The sequence below is a fragment of the Trichomycterus rosablanca genome, chromosome 5 (genome assembly GCF_030014385.1).
Source record: "Trichomycterus rosablanca isolate fTriRos1 chromosome 5, fTriRos1.hap1, whole genome shotgun sequence".
NCBI lineage: Eukaryota > Metazoa > Chordata > Actinopteri > Siluriformes > Trichomycteridae > Trichomycterus > Trichomycterus rosablanca.
Window position 1 is genome coordinate 31,175,553 of NC_085992.1, and position 16,502 is coordinate 31,192,054.

At 40.6% G+C, this 16,502-nt stretch overlaps 1 protein-coding gene across 1 annotated transcript in view; it reads left to right on the forward strand.

Annotated features, from left to right (window-relative positions):
* Positions 1-16,502, forward strand: part of prkceb (protein kinase C, epsilon b) — a 112,665-nt gene that overhangs the window by 41,205 nt on the left and 54,958 nt on the right. The gene's annotated exons all lie outside the window — the stretch shown is intronic.

Sequence of the window (16,502 nt, forward strand, 5' to 3'; positions counted from 1 at the left end):
GCAGGCTAGGAACACTGGCTAAACACAGGCTAGGAACACTGGCTAAACACAGGCTAGGAACACAAACTAAACATAAGCTAGGGACATTGGCTAAACACAGGCTAGGAACACTGGAAAATAACCACCATAAACCAAAATAACCCCTGCCAGCCTGTTCCTCAGCTCTCCTTTTTAAACTGGTCCCTGATTAGGAACAGCTGGGGCTGATTGCTCAGGGGGACCAATCAGGAGTGAGGCATGGCAGGAGTGAGTGTGCTCACGGAGAAGAGGGGCGTGGCACATATGAGCACACCAAGGCTAGCAGTGTGACAGATGCCCCTCCCAAAGGCACTACACCTGGAGTGCCTAAAAAAAACAAAAACAAGGAGGTCCTGGGCCCTGCGGGGTAAATTTGAAGTCATTAAAAATGTCCTGAGGCAGGCATGACAAAAGTTCGGATGCGCCGTCGGTGGGTGCTGATAAAGAACCAGGAGCACCCTCTGGGGGTGCTGACTTGACAGGCGCGCCTTTGGAGACAGGAGTGCCATCAGGGGGCACCGACTCGGGAACAAGAGCGCCATCGGAGGGCGCCAACTCGGGAACAGAAGCACCATCAAAGGACTCCAACTCTGGAACAGGAGCGCCATCAGGGGGCGCCAACTCAGGAACAGGAGCGCCATCGGAGGACACCAACTCGGGAACAGAAGCGCCGTCGGAGGACACCAACTCGGGAACAGAAGCGCCGTCGGAGGACACCAACTCGGGAACAGAAGCGCCGTCGGAGGACACCAACTCGGGAACAGAAGCGCCGTCGGAGGACACCAACTCGGGAACAGAAGCGCCGTCGGAGGACACCAACTCGGGAACAGAAGCGCCGTCGGAGGACACCAACTCGGGAACAGAAGCGCCGTCGGAGGACACCAACTCGGGAACAGGAGTGCCATCAGGGGGCACCAACTCAGGAACAGAAATCAACTGTGGTGAGCCTGGCGAAGAGGCTTCGGGAGTCAGCTGCGGTGAGCCTGGCGAAGAGGCTTCGGGAGTCAGCTGCGGTGAGCCTGGCGAAGAGGCTTCGGGAGTCAGCTGCGGTGAGCCTGGCGAAGAGGCTTCGGGAGTCAGCTGCGGTGAGCCTGGCGAAGAGGCTTCGGGAGTCAGCTGCGGTGAGCCTGGCGAAGAGGCTTCGGGAGTCAGCTGCGGTGAGCCTGGCGAAGAGGCTTCGGGAGTCAGCTGCGGTGAGCCTGGCGAAGAGGCTTCGGGAGTCAGCTGCGGTGAGCCTGGCGAAGAGGCTTCGGGAGTCAGCTGCGGTGAGCCTGGCGAAGAGGCTTCGGGAGTCAGCTGCGGTGAGCCTGGCGAAGAGGCTTCGGGAGTCAGCTGCGGTGAGCCTGGCGAAGAGGCTTCGGGAGTCAGCTGCGGTGAGCCTGGCGAAGAGGCTTCGGGAGTCAGCTGCGGTGAGCCTGGCGAAGAGGCTTCGGGAGTCAGCTGCATTGACCCCTGAGAAGAGGCGTCCGGAGTCAGCTGTTTGGACCCTGGAGAAACTGGACTGACTTGGACAGACGAACTCGGCCTAGGACTGACCCGAACTTGAGAACACGGCACTGGGGCCGGTGAACAAACAAAAAGACCCCTGGAGCCCTTGGGGTGACGACGAGAAAATTGAGCTCGCATGAGGGCCTCAAACTCTTGCACAGAGTTCAGCACTGCTCCCTTCTCAGTCCAGAGCTGCCTCGCCCATTCTCGCGCAGCACCCTTCAGCCTAGACATCATGAACATCACCTTTTGTGTTTCAGAAGGCTGCGGGTCGAGAAGGTTTTGCAGGTAGAGCTGGCTCTGAAGCAGAAAGCCCTCAACCAAAAGGTCGCTTCCATCATAGGGAGCTGGCTTGTAAAGTAAGAAGATTAGAGGAAACCTCATGGAGTCAAACTCCGGAAAATTACTAAGACTAAACATCTCGCTGTGTCCTAGAGAGGGGTTATTATGTCACAGTGGGGCTAAGGACTAAACAAAGACAAGACAAAGGGGGCGGACACACACGCAGAGATGTAGGGCAAGATATTTATTAATGAACTAAACAAGGGAATGACAAGAGTATGGAACATGAACTAGGTACACGGACTGGGAACACAGACTGGGAACACGGACTGGGAATATAAACTAGGGATACAGACTAAACATAGGTTAGGAACATAGGCTAAACATAAGCTAGGAACATTGGCTAAACACAGGCTAGGAACACTGGCTAAACACAGGCTAGGAACACTGGCTAAACACAGGCTAGGAACACTGGCTAAACACAGGCTAGGAACACAAACTAAACATAAGCTAGGAACACTGGCTAAACACAGGCTAGGAACACAAACTAAACATAAGCTAGGGACATTGGCTAAACACAGGCTAGGAACACTGGCTAAACACAGGCTAGGAACACTGGCTAAACACAGGCTAGGAACACAAACTAAACATAAGCTAGGAACACTGGCTAAACGCAGGCTAGGAACACTGGCTAAACACAGGCTAGGAACACAAACTAAACACAGGCTAGGAACACTGGCTAAACACAGGCTAGGAACACAAACTAAACATAAGCTAGGAACACTGGCTAAACACAGGCTAGGAACACAAACTAAACATAAGCTAGGGACATTGGCTAAACACAGGCTAGGAACACTGGCTAAACGCAGGCTAGGAACACTGGCTAAACACAGGCTAGGAACACTGGCTAAACACAGGCTAGGAACACAAACTAAACATAAGCTAGGAACACTGGCTAAACGCAGGCTAGGAACACTGGCTAAACACAGGCTAGGAACACAAACTAAACACAGGCTAGGAACACTGGCTAAACACAGGCTAGGAACACAAACTAAACATAAGCTAGGAACACTGGCTAAACGCAGGCTAGGAACACTGGCTAAACACAGGCTAGGAACACAAACTAAACATAAGCTAGGGACATTGGCTAAACACAGGCTAGGAACACTGGCTAAACGCAGGCTAGGAACACTGGCTAAACACAGGCTAGGAACACTGGCTAAACACAGGCTAGGAACACAAACTAAACATAAGCTAGGGACATTGGCTAAACACAGGCTAGGAACACTGGAAAATAACCACCATAAACCAAAATAACCCCTGCCAGCCTGTTCCTCAGCTCTCCTTTTTAAACTGGTCCCTGATTAGGAACAGCTGGGGCTGATTGCTCAGGGGGACCAATCAGGAGTGAGGCATGGCAGGAGTGAGTGTGCTCACGGAGAAGAGGGGCGTGGCACATATGAGCACACCAAGGCTAGCAGTGTGACAGAGCCGTAACCGAGCTACAGAAAAACCATGCAGACAATGAGCAGTGCTGGTGGTATAATGACAGATAATTGAGAAATAAACTATAAACTTGTTCAATGATGTTAAATCTGATTGGTTCATGGCGCTTATGTTTTAAAGCAGAAACAAACACAGGCACATCTCTGCACAAGAGAGGATTTTTCTGAAACTTAAGGCAATGTAACCACAGTACGTCTCTTCACTGTAGTGTTTTGTGTGTTAGCAGTCCGAGGGATGCAGAGTGTACGTTTTTTATACATTTTAGACTGGGGTGACTTGAGATTTTGAAAACTTTTAAAGGGTGCCGTGACTGAAAAAAGGTTGAGAAACACTGTTCTAATGCATATGCTCTATACTCTATACGCTCTAAGCCTCGACCTCATTCACAAGTGTTTGTACATTTACAGTACAGTTTTGGCATTTAGCAGATGCTCTTATCCAGATCGACTTATAGAAGTGCTTCCACAAAAAAGGACAATTGATCATTGGTCAGAGGATTGTTCAGGGGCCCAACAGTGGCAACTTGGAAGCTGTGGGGCTTGAAGTGACATTCTTTTGATTATTGATCCATTACCTTTATTACTGAGCTACCACTGCTCAACTTTTACCTCCTTTGCTGTGCAATCAAGGTTTGTTATTCACCCTAGCACACCAACTAACAATGTGTATTATAATATCCAATTAGCAATGTTGAGCAAATACTTAAAATGATCACAATTCATTAACATTAAAAATGCCATATTTTAAAAATTGGCTGATCATTTCACTATGTAAAAAAGTGGTACATTAATGCATGTTTATTTAGTACTATTTTTATTGTTTAATGTTCTTCCAATGACTTATACATGATTAAAAGTAAACTTTGATCCATATGGCTGGGTTCATTCAGTACATTAACTTAACCTTAAAAATAGAAACAAAGGACTTTTCTGTAATGATAAGCCACTTTATTACAAAAACAAACATGTCTACTGTAAAAAAGTGCTTATCTTATCGGCCAGGGTTATGCCTCTCGCTAAAAAGCCTTACAATTAGCATAGATAAGAAAATATAAGGACAGGTCTGTACAGTATCTAGAACGTGTTACCAGTAGGCAAATGTTATACTCTATATATAGTGCACTATATGTTGGATTTGAAGTAATCTCTTTTACATTTGGCAGATGCTTTTATCCTAAGCGACTTACATTACAGTTACAGTATACAGTCTGAGCAATTGAGGGTTAAGGGCCTTGCTCAAGGGCCCAACAGCAGCAACCTGGCAGTGGTGGGGCTTGAACTGGTGACCTTCTGGTTACTAGTCCAGTACCTTAACCACTAGGCTACGGCTTGCCCTTTTGTACAGTACTACTTTGCAGTACTATTATTCCTTCTTATAAGACATGGTGCACTGAAAACAGCACAAGTGAATGGTACCTTCTATAATCAGTTAATTTAAACAATTAATTATGAAAAACAAAATACATTTGCCCAGTTTAACATTTTGATTTAACATCTTGATTGATTTGCTTAGGATTAGGCCAGGTACTGTCATAGGCCTCTGAGATCAAAGGGTCTTAAGGTGTTTACAGCAAAGCATTCAGACATGTGCAGATATTCCCACTGTCTGAGTGAACCCACTCACATGAATTGTGTTTTTTTTGCCAGAATGTGACATGTTTAGCAATTAAAACCACTGTATAAGATTTGGAATCGAAGCTTTTAGTAAACATTACAGTTGGATGCTCAAGTATATTGTTTAATGCTACTCAGGTACTAAAGATGCAAGAGTGCTTACTGAAGATAATGAAATCCTACTTAGTTCCAGACCTCATTTATTTATGATTGGAAGCACTTTGATATTGCTGTTATTACAGAAGATTCAAAAATAAATTCACCAATCTGCAAGACTAAACAAGTATGTAGTATGTATGTGAAAATGTATGTGTATATGTGTATATGTGTATATATATGCAGCAAATAACAAAGGACAGAGGGATTGCTGTTACTAACCATGCCACATCATTGCATTCAGTGTAAATATTAAATAATCCATTATCCTAAGAAAAAAATCCTTACTGGGCAGTTGTATCCCAGCGGTTAAAGTACTGGACTAGTAAGTAAGGTCACTGGTTTAAACCCTACCACTGCCAGGTTGCCACTGGTGGACTCTTGAGCAAGGCCCCTAAACCTTAGTTGCTGAGACTGTATATTGTAAGTCACTTTGGATAAAAGTAACTGCTAAATGCTGAAAATGTAAATGTACTGCATGCACGCAAGTGTAAAATAAATTTTCATAAGACAATTTTCTACAAACATTTTCTACACATGAAAAAGTTTTGATGGCTGGACAGGAGTGAGGGGCTCCATACTGTGTCAGCTAATGGGCCTTTGAGTTGGCATCCCATGCTTGGTTAGGAAAATATATGACTAAATGTAATTGTAATTGCAATTGTCACAAATTCAGTCTTCCTTTGCGTGCGGAGCTCATGTTTTATGTATGTGCCACGCCCTGTCTCTGGGAGCACATGGCTGAGGATGCTTTGTTTATAGTTTTCAGTTGACGCCCCCCATGATTATTGGACAATAGCTAATGATCCACAGCTGAACCTGACTGCAGGATTAATGCTCAAGACATTTAAAAGGAAGGTGCTTTGGATCATTGCGTAAAAGCTATTTTAAGAGATTCTTTGGTCATTTGTTTGTCTGTTACTCTGGTCATGATGGAACTTTATTGCTGTATTTGGTTACTTTGTTTGGTCATTGTTTGTAGATCGTGTATATTGCTCAGTAATCTGGGTTTGTGTATCTTGTCTTGTGTTCTAGTTCATGTATCATGTTTAGATAATCTTGTTTTAGTTTAGTTCCTGTTTAGCTTTAGCATTGTATTAGCTTTTAGGGTTAAGAGTAGTTAAGGATAATGTTTAGATAAGCATAGCAGTTAGCATTGTTCATGTGTTTGTGTCTTGTCTTGTTTTGTGTAACCCTGTCTTGTGTATTGTAATTATAAATAAACCCTATATAGAATCTCTGCGTGTGTGTCTGCCCTCATCCCCCGTCTTAAACCCTTCATAACAGCAATACTAGGGCTTATAAGTGGAAAGTCTACTGTGCATCACTGGCAAAAAAAAACCCCATTGTGCTTACATAAAACAATTTATAAATTGTTTTCAGAGTTGGTTGATAATGAAATATAGGACTTCAGAATACATATACAAAACACAAAAATAAAGCATGTGTATTCTGTTCAAGTAGCATTCAGAAAATTATCTATAATAGTAATGTTTTGGAGTTGCCAGGTGCACAGTTTTGCTACAGATTTGGGCAGATGTACTCAAAACCTTCACTTAATAAAACATGTACTAGTGTTCAAGTGAAATGGTCTCTTACATCCCTTGTAGAAGGTCCTGGGTTCGATCCCCAGGTGGGGCGGTCCAAGTACTTTCTGTGTGGAGTTTGCATGTTCTCCCCGTGTCCGCGTGGGTTTTCTCCGGGTGGTCAGGTTTCCTCCCACAGTCCAAAGACGTGCGGTGAACTGGAGATACAAAATTGTCCATAACTGTGTTTTATATAACCTTGTGAACTGATGAACCTTGTGTACTGAGTGACTACTGTTCCTGTCATGAATGTAACCAAAGTGTAAAACATGACGTTAAAATCCTAATAAACAAACAAACATCCCTTGTTTTACCACTATCAGCATTAGGTGGGATATATATATATATATATATATATATATATATATATATATATATATATATACAGTGTATCACAAAAGTGAGTACACCCCTCACATTTCTGCAAATATTTTATTATATCTTTTCATGGGACAACACTATAGACATGAAACTTGGATATAACTTAGAGTAGTCAGTGTACAACTTGTATAGCAGTGTAGATTTACTGTCTTCTGAAAATAACTCAACACACAGCCATTAATGTCTAAATAGCTGGCAACATAAGTGAGTACACCCCACAGTGAACATGTCCAAATTGTGCCCAAAGTGTCAATATTTTGTGTGACCACCATTATTATCCAGCACTGCCTTAACCCTCCTGGGCATGGAATTCACCAGAGCTGCACAGGTTGCTACTGGAATCCTCTTCCACTCCTCCATGATGACATCACGGAGCTGGTGGATGTTAGACACCTTGAACTCCTCCACCTTCCACTTGAGGATGCGCCACAGGTGCTCAATTGGGTTTAGTCCATCACCTTTACCTTCAGCTTCCTCAGCAAGACAGTTGTCATCTTGGAGGTTGTGTTTGGGGTCGTTATCCTGTTGGAAAACTGCCATGAGTTTCGAAGGGAGGGGATCATGCTCTGTTTCAGAATGTCACAGTACATGTTGGAATTCATGTTTCCCTCAATGAACTGCAGCTCCCCAGTGCCAGCAACACTCATGCAGCCCAAGACCATGATGCTACCACCACCATGCTTGACTGTAGGCAAGATACAGTTGTCTTGGTACTTCTCACCAGGGTGCCGCCACACATGCTGGACACCATCTGAGCCAAACAAGTTTATCTTGGTCTCGTCAGACCACAGGGCATTCCAGTAATCCATGTTCTTGGACTGCTTGTTTTCAGCAAACTGTTTGCGGGCTTTCTTGTGCGTCAGTTTCCTTCTGGGATGACGACCATGCAGACCGAGTTGATGCAGTGTGCGGCGTATGGTCTGAGCACTGACAGGCTGACCTCCCACGCCTTCAACCTCTGCAGCAATGCTGGCAGCACTCATGTGTCTATTTTTTAAAGCCAACCTCTGGATTTGACGCCGAACACGTGGACTCAACTTCTTTGGTCGACCCTGGCGAAGCCTGTTCCGAGTGGAACCTGTCCTGGAAAACCGCTGTATGACCTTGGCCACCATGCTGTAGCTCAGTTTCAGGGTGTTAGCAATCTTCTTATAGCCCAGGCCATCTTTGTGGAGAGCAACAATTCTATTTCTCACATCCTCAGAGAGTTCTTTGCCATGAGGTGCCATGTTGAATATCCAGTGGCCAGTATGAGAGAATTGTACCCAAAACACCAAATTTAACAGCCTTGCTCCCCATTTACACCTGGGACCTTGACAAATGACACCAGGGAGGGACAACGACACATTTGGGCACAATTTGGACATGTTCACTGTGGGGTGTACTCACTTATGTTGCCAGCTATTTAGACATTAATGGCTGTGTGTTGAGTTATTTTCAGAAGACAGTAAATCTACACTGCTATACAAGCTGTACACTGACTACTCTAAATTATATCCAAGTTTCATGTCTATAGTGTTGTCCCATGAAAAGATATAATAAAATATTTGCAGAAATGTGAGGGGTGTACTCACTTTTGTGATACACTGTATATATATATATATATATATAATTTTATTAATTTGTACACTAGTGAACTGTCCTATTCATCTTATAACTGTTCATTATATTACAAATAAAAATTTGTGTCCATTTGGGTTCATATAAGGTTATTTATATCCACTCAAGCTAGTTTAGAATCTACATTCTGAATGTTGAACTTGTTCACCTTACTGTATTCATATGTTCATTATTGCTGTCATGCTCATTACATTATGCTTGTTTTTTCATTAAAAAAGGTAAATATCTGTTGACACTAAACTGTGTTTTACACTTATTAGGACGTTATGAGCTAGTTGTTATTGGGTAACTCAAATAATGACATCAGGTATTATAAGTTAGCAGTTAAAAGAAACTGGCAAAATTATATCCTACTCAGAGGGGAAAAATTATGTGCAAGTGGTTTAGGCATATTATTAATTTTATCAATAATATTCTTATCTATTTGTATACTGTAATCTGTAATATCTTGTACTGTCAATTTACCATTTCTTGTTGTCAGTTGCATAAATCATTTCAGGAATACAACTTTAAATACAGGAGTCACAGTGGTCCAAAATTTGTAGGCACTAGACTAGACTAGTCTTGGAGCTACCAGAAGGGTGACCCTGCAACCTAAAACTGTGACAAACCATAAATAAATTAAAACAGTGAAAGTAATTTAGGTATTTAGTTTAAAAATATGTAGTAAGCCTCTCAGGTGGTGCAGCAGTAAAATACACTAGCACACCAGAGCTGGGATTTCGAATACATTGTATCGAATCTCAGCTCTGCCATCTGTCTGGGCTGGGCAGCTACATGAACACCGATTGGCTGTTGTTCACAGGGTTGGATGATCCAGACCAGGGTTCCTCATACTGGTGCAATTACCTCTGCTTGCTGATTAATGGCGCCTGCGCAGAGTTGGGGAATAATGCTGATCAGTGTGTGCAGTGGTGTATAGTAACGAAGTAATAATACTTCGTTACAGTACTTAAGTAGTTTTTTGAAGTACTTGTACTTTACTGGAGTATAAACATTTTCGGCAACTTTCACTTTTACTCCACTACATTTTCTAAAGAAATGGTGTACTTTTACTCCGTTACATTAGCTGTATGTAAATTCGTTACTCGTTACTACAGAATGAAAGTGAAATGATGTGAGATGTGTGACGGACTGCACGCTGGTTTGGTGAATCTGCGCTTGTGAGTTAAACACATTAATGCGCATGTGCAAACGTTCTCTAAAAGCTATCGGAGTTTTCTAAAAGTGCGTCGTTCACCCAAAGACACGCAAATATGGAGATTTCAGAAGCTCCCCGTCCAACACACTGATGTAAGTTCACAATGATTAACAAAGTAAAGCTGCAGCATCAGCGTTTTATGCATTAACATTGTTCAGATATCTACCTACCATTTTTACTGATCACATTCCAACCACAAATAAAACGTTTCATAAATCATTAAATTTGTTTGGAATTCATTGACTGCAAAACTCATAAAGACACGTCCATTATTTTTAAAAACTCACCTACAGACAAATATTTCCTCAGATAACTTCTGTATTAGACTGGTAGAGGAGAGATTCATGGTGCTGAGGAACATGCAGCACGTCTTTAACCCTTTAATGATCTCAACAAGAACTCAACTTATTATTAATGATTTTCAGCTTTAAATTAATTATGCCAAAATAATTTTTTTGTTATTGAAATATACTACCCAAATAAAAAAATGGGACAGTATAGAAAGTGCAAATAAAATAGATGCAGTGTTTCTTACATTTACATCGACTCACATTCTAAAAACGTTGGAACAGGAACATTTAGGGCTAGTAATAAGTTAAAAAAACAACTAAATAATGATGTGATTTCAAACAGGTGATGTCAACAGTTGATTATGATTATGAATTGGCACAAATCATGTTCAGATGAAAGGAAGAAAACAGGTTAATTGTTAAGGTGGTTTACAGGCTTAAAAGAACAATCTTTATATTTAAAATGACCGCTTCCATTTATACTAACAGCATTTACTTTTACTTCTACTTTTAATACTTAAGTACATTTAATATCAAATTACTTTTGATACTTAAGTACATTAAACATCAGATACTTTTAGACTTTTACTCAAGTAATATTCTAAAAGGTGACTTTTACTTCTATCAAAGTAAATTTCTGGTAAGATACTTGTACTTTTACTCAAGTATGGCCCTCCGGTACTTTATACACCACTGAGTGTGTGGCTCTCTGTGCACAAGGCAGATCCGCATATGAACTCGCCTTGTGCAGGTGAAAAGATGCAGTTGGTACTGCTCATGTGTCGGAGGGGGCGTGTGTCAGTTGCGAAGCTCCTTAGTCAGCAGTGGAGGGTTGAATCGGTAGAGGGGTAGCGTAACCAATCAGGGTAATTGGATATGACTAGATTGGGGAGAAAATTGGGGGAAAAAAATGAAGAAAAAAATTATTGTAGTAAATGGATTGTAAATACATTACTAAAAATAAAAGTAAAAAAAATAAATAAATTACAAATTTTTTTATGTATTATTTTATATTTGAATACAACAAGTGTCTTTAAAAATAAAGCTCGTTGGTCTGAATCACTAAACCAAAATAAAATCATTCTAAAAATATGGTATATAAAATACTGATCATTTCAATTGTATCTTTGTATGGTCACGGGGCATAAATTTGCTTAAAAATGTCTCCAAGAAAAACGGTACAATCTACGTATATGTTCTAAATACATGGAACAGTGTTCTTTTTGCCTAGGTCAGCAAGAAAACTTACTATCAACTGATAGGAAATGTACGATGAAAAGGTAATATCAGGAAACTAAGTAAACATTAAGAGCAGATTGCTTTGATTCAGATTTAGTGGTACCAGCATTTTATTTTGTTTTTGAAAAATGCTGATTTTAAGGCTCTATTGTGATGCAGGAAAAGCTGTGTAAATAACAGTCAGCAATTAATACACAAGCAGATGCCATTAGAGTATTATAGCTGTCAGAATTAATATAAAATCATGGTGTAGTGGAACCTCTATGCTAGGTCGTGTCACTGCCTGAAATGTGTATTAGTGTGCATTTTGTCTAATTAATCTAACATGCTGTTCTATTATTCACAGCTGTTTACACTGCCTGTGTGTGTGTGTGACCAGGGTGCATTTTTGGCTTCCCACCTTGACATGTTTTATTTCATGTTTTCCATGTTGCCTAGGCAATAGCATCAGCCACATGTACCATTCATGCCCAAGTCTTAAAAACACTGATGAACATTTTTGCATTTTACCTCCCAATCTAGTCATTTCTATTTTTATTTGCAACTTCTTTTCAACTCATCCCACCCAGAGCAAGTAGAGTAACGTCACTTAATTAACAGTTTAATTTGATATTTGATAGTATATAACCCTTTACAATAGACATTAACTTGAAAACTTACTAGGTAGGTTGTGAAATCTGAATCAGTCATAAATTAAATGTAATGAAGAGACAGTTGACCTGAAAAGAATGTTTACTAATTGCTGTAAAGGTAAACAACAAATTAGTATTACAACTTTGCACCAGAGAAAAGTATATAACATTGAAATAAAGCTCACCATCAGCATTAACTGAATGCTGTGCATCAGGACAAAATAATTTACTGTTAGCTCTCATACAACAGTTGTGTAAACATAAAATGTTCATTTATTTTAGATCATGTTTTGAACTGTTTACTAATTTTAGTTGCAAGTCTGTACTAAGACTGAGATTGAAATCACACTTATTTGTTCCTGTGACCAGTGTGAGTTTCAATTAGATGGCGGTGGTTTCCCAGCCGCGAAATGCACACTAATAGAGATAAAGGCCGCTGTGCAGTCTAGCTGACTAGCTGTTTTCTAGTCTGTCTGTTTCTATACCACAAGTGCTCATTTCTATCCGGGATTAAAACATGCTAGCTGACAGTTTGGAACGACATAAGAGATTTTTTAAAATGCATTTTCTCTCCTTTTTCTCAACTGCATTATGCTTCCTCTCTACTGATGCCAACCCCCGCCCTGATTGAGGAGAGCAAGACTGACACACGCCCCCTCCGACACATGTGCAGTAGCTGACTGCATCTTTTCACCTGCACGAGGCGAGTTCTTATGCGGATCAGCTTTGTGTCTGGAGAGCCACACCCTGATCAACGCATTATCCCTCGACTCTGTGCAGGCACCATCAATCAGCCAGCAGAGGTCGTAATTGCCTCAGTTATCCGGCCCTATCCCGCTCCAACCCTGTATGAACAACAGCCAATCGTTATCAGAGCTGAGTTTCGAACCGACTCTGGTGTGCTAGCGTGTTTTACTGCTGTGCCACCTAAGTGCCCAAGAGATGATTTTTTTGTAGATAATATTACACACTACTCCGAATGATACAACACTTGAAAATGATTGTAAATGTTTATTTAGTGTATGAACAGCCAGTAACAGACTGCAGTTCTCTTAATCAAGCATATTGTCCATTCTGTTTTGTCCTGATGCATATACAGTAAACTGATCAAGGAACATAACTAACAGGAACCAAAATAGATTTTTCACACTGGTTAAGATAACTGGCGATGTGATTAGTACACTATCTTTTACCTATGTGTAGAAACAACCTTGAGGGCATGGCAGAGGCTGTTGCCAGGCAGCCACTGTCTGTTGCTAGGCGATGCTTGCTTTAAGGGGCCAGGGGGCAAGAGTAAGGACAAGTACATGCAGAAGTAGCTCACATGTCCATTGATTGAGGCTACAATTCTGTGATCAACTTTTCTTTTTTTTAAATAATCAATGTTTTATTTGTTTCCCTTTTTTCACCCAATTGGAGCTCCCATGCTGCCAAAGGGGCTTCCACAAAGTATTGAATAAGGGGTCAAGGATCTGTGTACTACTGTAAATAAGATATATCAGTTTTAGATTTTATGGTTATGGTATGGGTATATATGGTTTCACTTTTCTATTGAACCCACCAATATACACTTTATCACATGTTATAGTAATTATATCCATTCAAAATCAAATCCATGAAAAAATCTGTGCAAAAAGTCAAGGGATCTGACTACCTTCTGAATCCACTGTAGGTCTAATGTTTAGATTTTTTTCTCACTTTTTGCTATTTGTTATAGACAGTTGGCAAACGTAGGTTAATAAGAGGATGTGGGTGATTCATGTCCACAACCATATTCACTCTCAATGGCATCAGTGTGAGACTAGACAGATGGCTCCTGTCCTGTGCCCATAGATGGTGGTAAACACAGGCCTAGGATTATCAGCACCTTATTTTTTATCTCAGATGTTTTAAAGAGGAGAAATATAGCCAAGACCTCCAGCATCTAGTGTAATGACTCTTAATACTACAACAGTGAGTTCAGTTACAGTATATCCAAATGTGGACTAGTGTGTTTTGGTTCAGGTGTGAATGTATGTGTATATATTTACTTTGGTGGGTCTGTGTGTTACTGCTGAACTGATTTACTACTTACATTTACATTTACATTTTCAGCATTTAGCAGACGCTTTTATCCAAAGCGACTTACACAATGAGCAATTGAGAGTTAAGGGCCTTGCTCAAGGACCCAACAGTGGCAACTTGGTGGTGGCAGGGCTTGAACCGGCAACCTTCTGTTTACTAGTCCAGTACCTTAACCACTGAGCTATCACTGGCCCTATCACTGGACTACTTTACATATCTTTCACCATCAACTCAGGCAGCTTGAATACACTGGCATTGTTAAGTCATTGCTGTCTGCAGGACAGCAGTAAAGCCAATTGTTTAATTCCACCTTTAATTTAGACACAACTTATTTCCGTTTCCACCCCCAGTCACTGCATTTAAACCTCTACCTCATATACAACATCAATGCTGGCCAAGAAGGATCACAAATTGATGTTGTTTTAAAGGCTTCAAGGCAATATTCAGGCTGGTGGCACCACTGAGATTCAAGCATAACAAACCACTGCGCCACAGGAGAGACCCAAGCCAACTGTTACTGACTGCAGCTTTTAAAACACAACCAAACTATTTTAGCTCCTCCCTCAAACAGCAATACGCTCAGTCTGCTTAGTACACCTGCATGTGCTGATTGAATAATGACCGTCACCTTTGTGTGTTTTTCTAATTCGCAGAGGCTGGGGAAGCCTTAAAGATGACTTTTTCCCATAAACCCATAAACATTTAATTAGGAAAACAAAGTTCTTATAGAAAAAGTACAAACTCTCTACTTTTAGTGCATGTATGAAATCTGCTTTTAATTAAAAAATACTTTAACACCCAAAACAATTTGTGCTCAGCACTGGGATAGATGTACCAACCCTTATAAACTTGTTTTTAATCTTGCAGGATCTGTACAGTACAAGTGCACATGCTAAATACACAGTTTACATGCTTTTCACATAGCTGCCCTCATATTATGCATTTTTTCTTTGTGAATATGCAAATGTAAGATGATTACACAGAAAGAAAGGTAACTGGGCACAAACAGATTTAAATCTTTTATTTGATTTACTAAGATTTGGGCACTTACTGGCACACAGTTTTGTTCTTATTGTTTCTTTTTTATCAATCTGCTGGAGTCAGGTAGCTTCAATCTGTAGCTTGACCATTTTATGTTATCTAGCTATGTTAGACAATATTTCATAGCAATTAATAAGGGCTTATAAAGTACTTGACAGCAGGTACACAATAAACCTAATCTAAAATTTGATTTCAGCTACAAACCATAAAACAACTGCATTGCACTTTTTATGTAAACATTGTTTTAATTAAAGTTTCACATTAGTCTTCATATTCTGTAAGGATAAGGAAGTTGGGTGATATATTCCTGTCTATTAGCTGAAGTTTAACCTTTGGAACTGATATAGAGGAACTACAGATCAATTACACTTTAGTGTAAGGCCACGATTTCTGATTTATTAGCAGTAGAGTATTACTGTAAGGGTAGTTAATGAAGTTTGTAGCATATTGGGACACTGGATTTATTGTATACTTTGTTTGTTGCATTCACTTAAAACCCCTTTGTGAGACATTGGTAATAGTATTTTACAATTAAATGTAATTAACCTCAGTAAATAACTGCTAATGTCTATCAGTCAATGTCTAATTATAAGCTTTGGAGTAAGGAAAATACATTGTGATCATTTGTACCTTGCCAGTGCACTTGTTTGTGATGAGGAATTGCAGAAAATTGGTGATATATTCATAAAATTAACACACACAGTTGTCCCACGTCTTTTCCAATGTCTTTATTATGCTAGTACTGACTGCAAGACATGTGTAAAAGAACATACAGTATAATGTAATTATAAAAATACAATAGCTAGGTTGTTAAATAAAGACTATGTCAGGGCTTTTTCTGTTTCAGCAGAGTGATATAATAACGAGGGAATACTCAAGAGTGATCACTGTTCTACATTTCCCACTGAGAGTTAAAACCTCAGCACTGAGTATGTGTGCAGAAATGAATGTGCATGTACTCCCATAAGACTTTTTGTCTGGTGTGAGTGTCTGACAGATTTCAAACTATGATGCTTCAGTCAATATTGTGCTCCATCAGTCCAGTGATCAGTGTTTCTATGTGGCCTTTGTAAACTCAGTCTTTAATTACTGTTTTTAAAGGTGCATGGGGTAGAAGTTTGGACTTTGTGGTTACAAGGTGAACAGCAGATCTAGTTTACATCCTGCAGTCATTGTATCCTAGGATGCTAAACTTTGTGAGTTAAAGATTGTGAAGAAATAAAGTGATCTTGCTTCATAGCTATAACATGCAAGCCAGCCTATCTGTTATCGGCTTGATAACTAATTTTAATATAAATTTGCAGTTAATATTACACTGTGGACCTTTATACCATGTAAGTGTGTACGCACAAGTTAAAACATTAAGACCACCCACCAAAATGTGC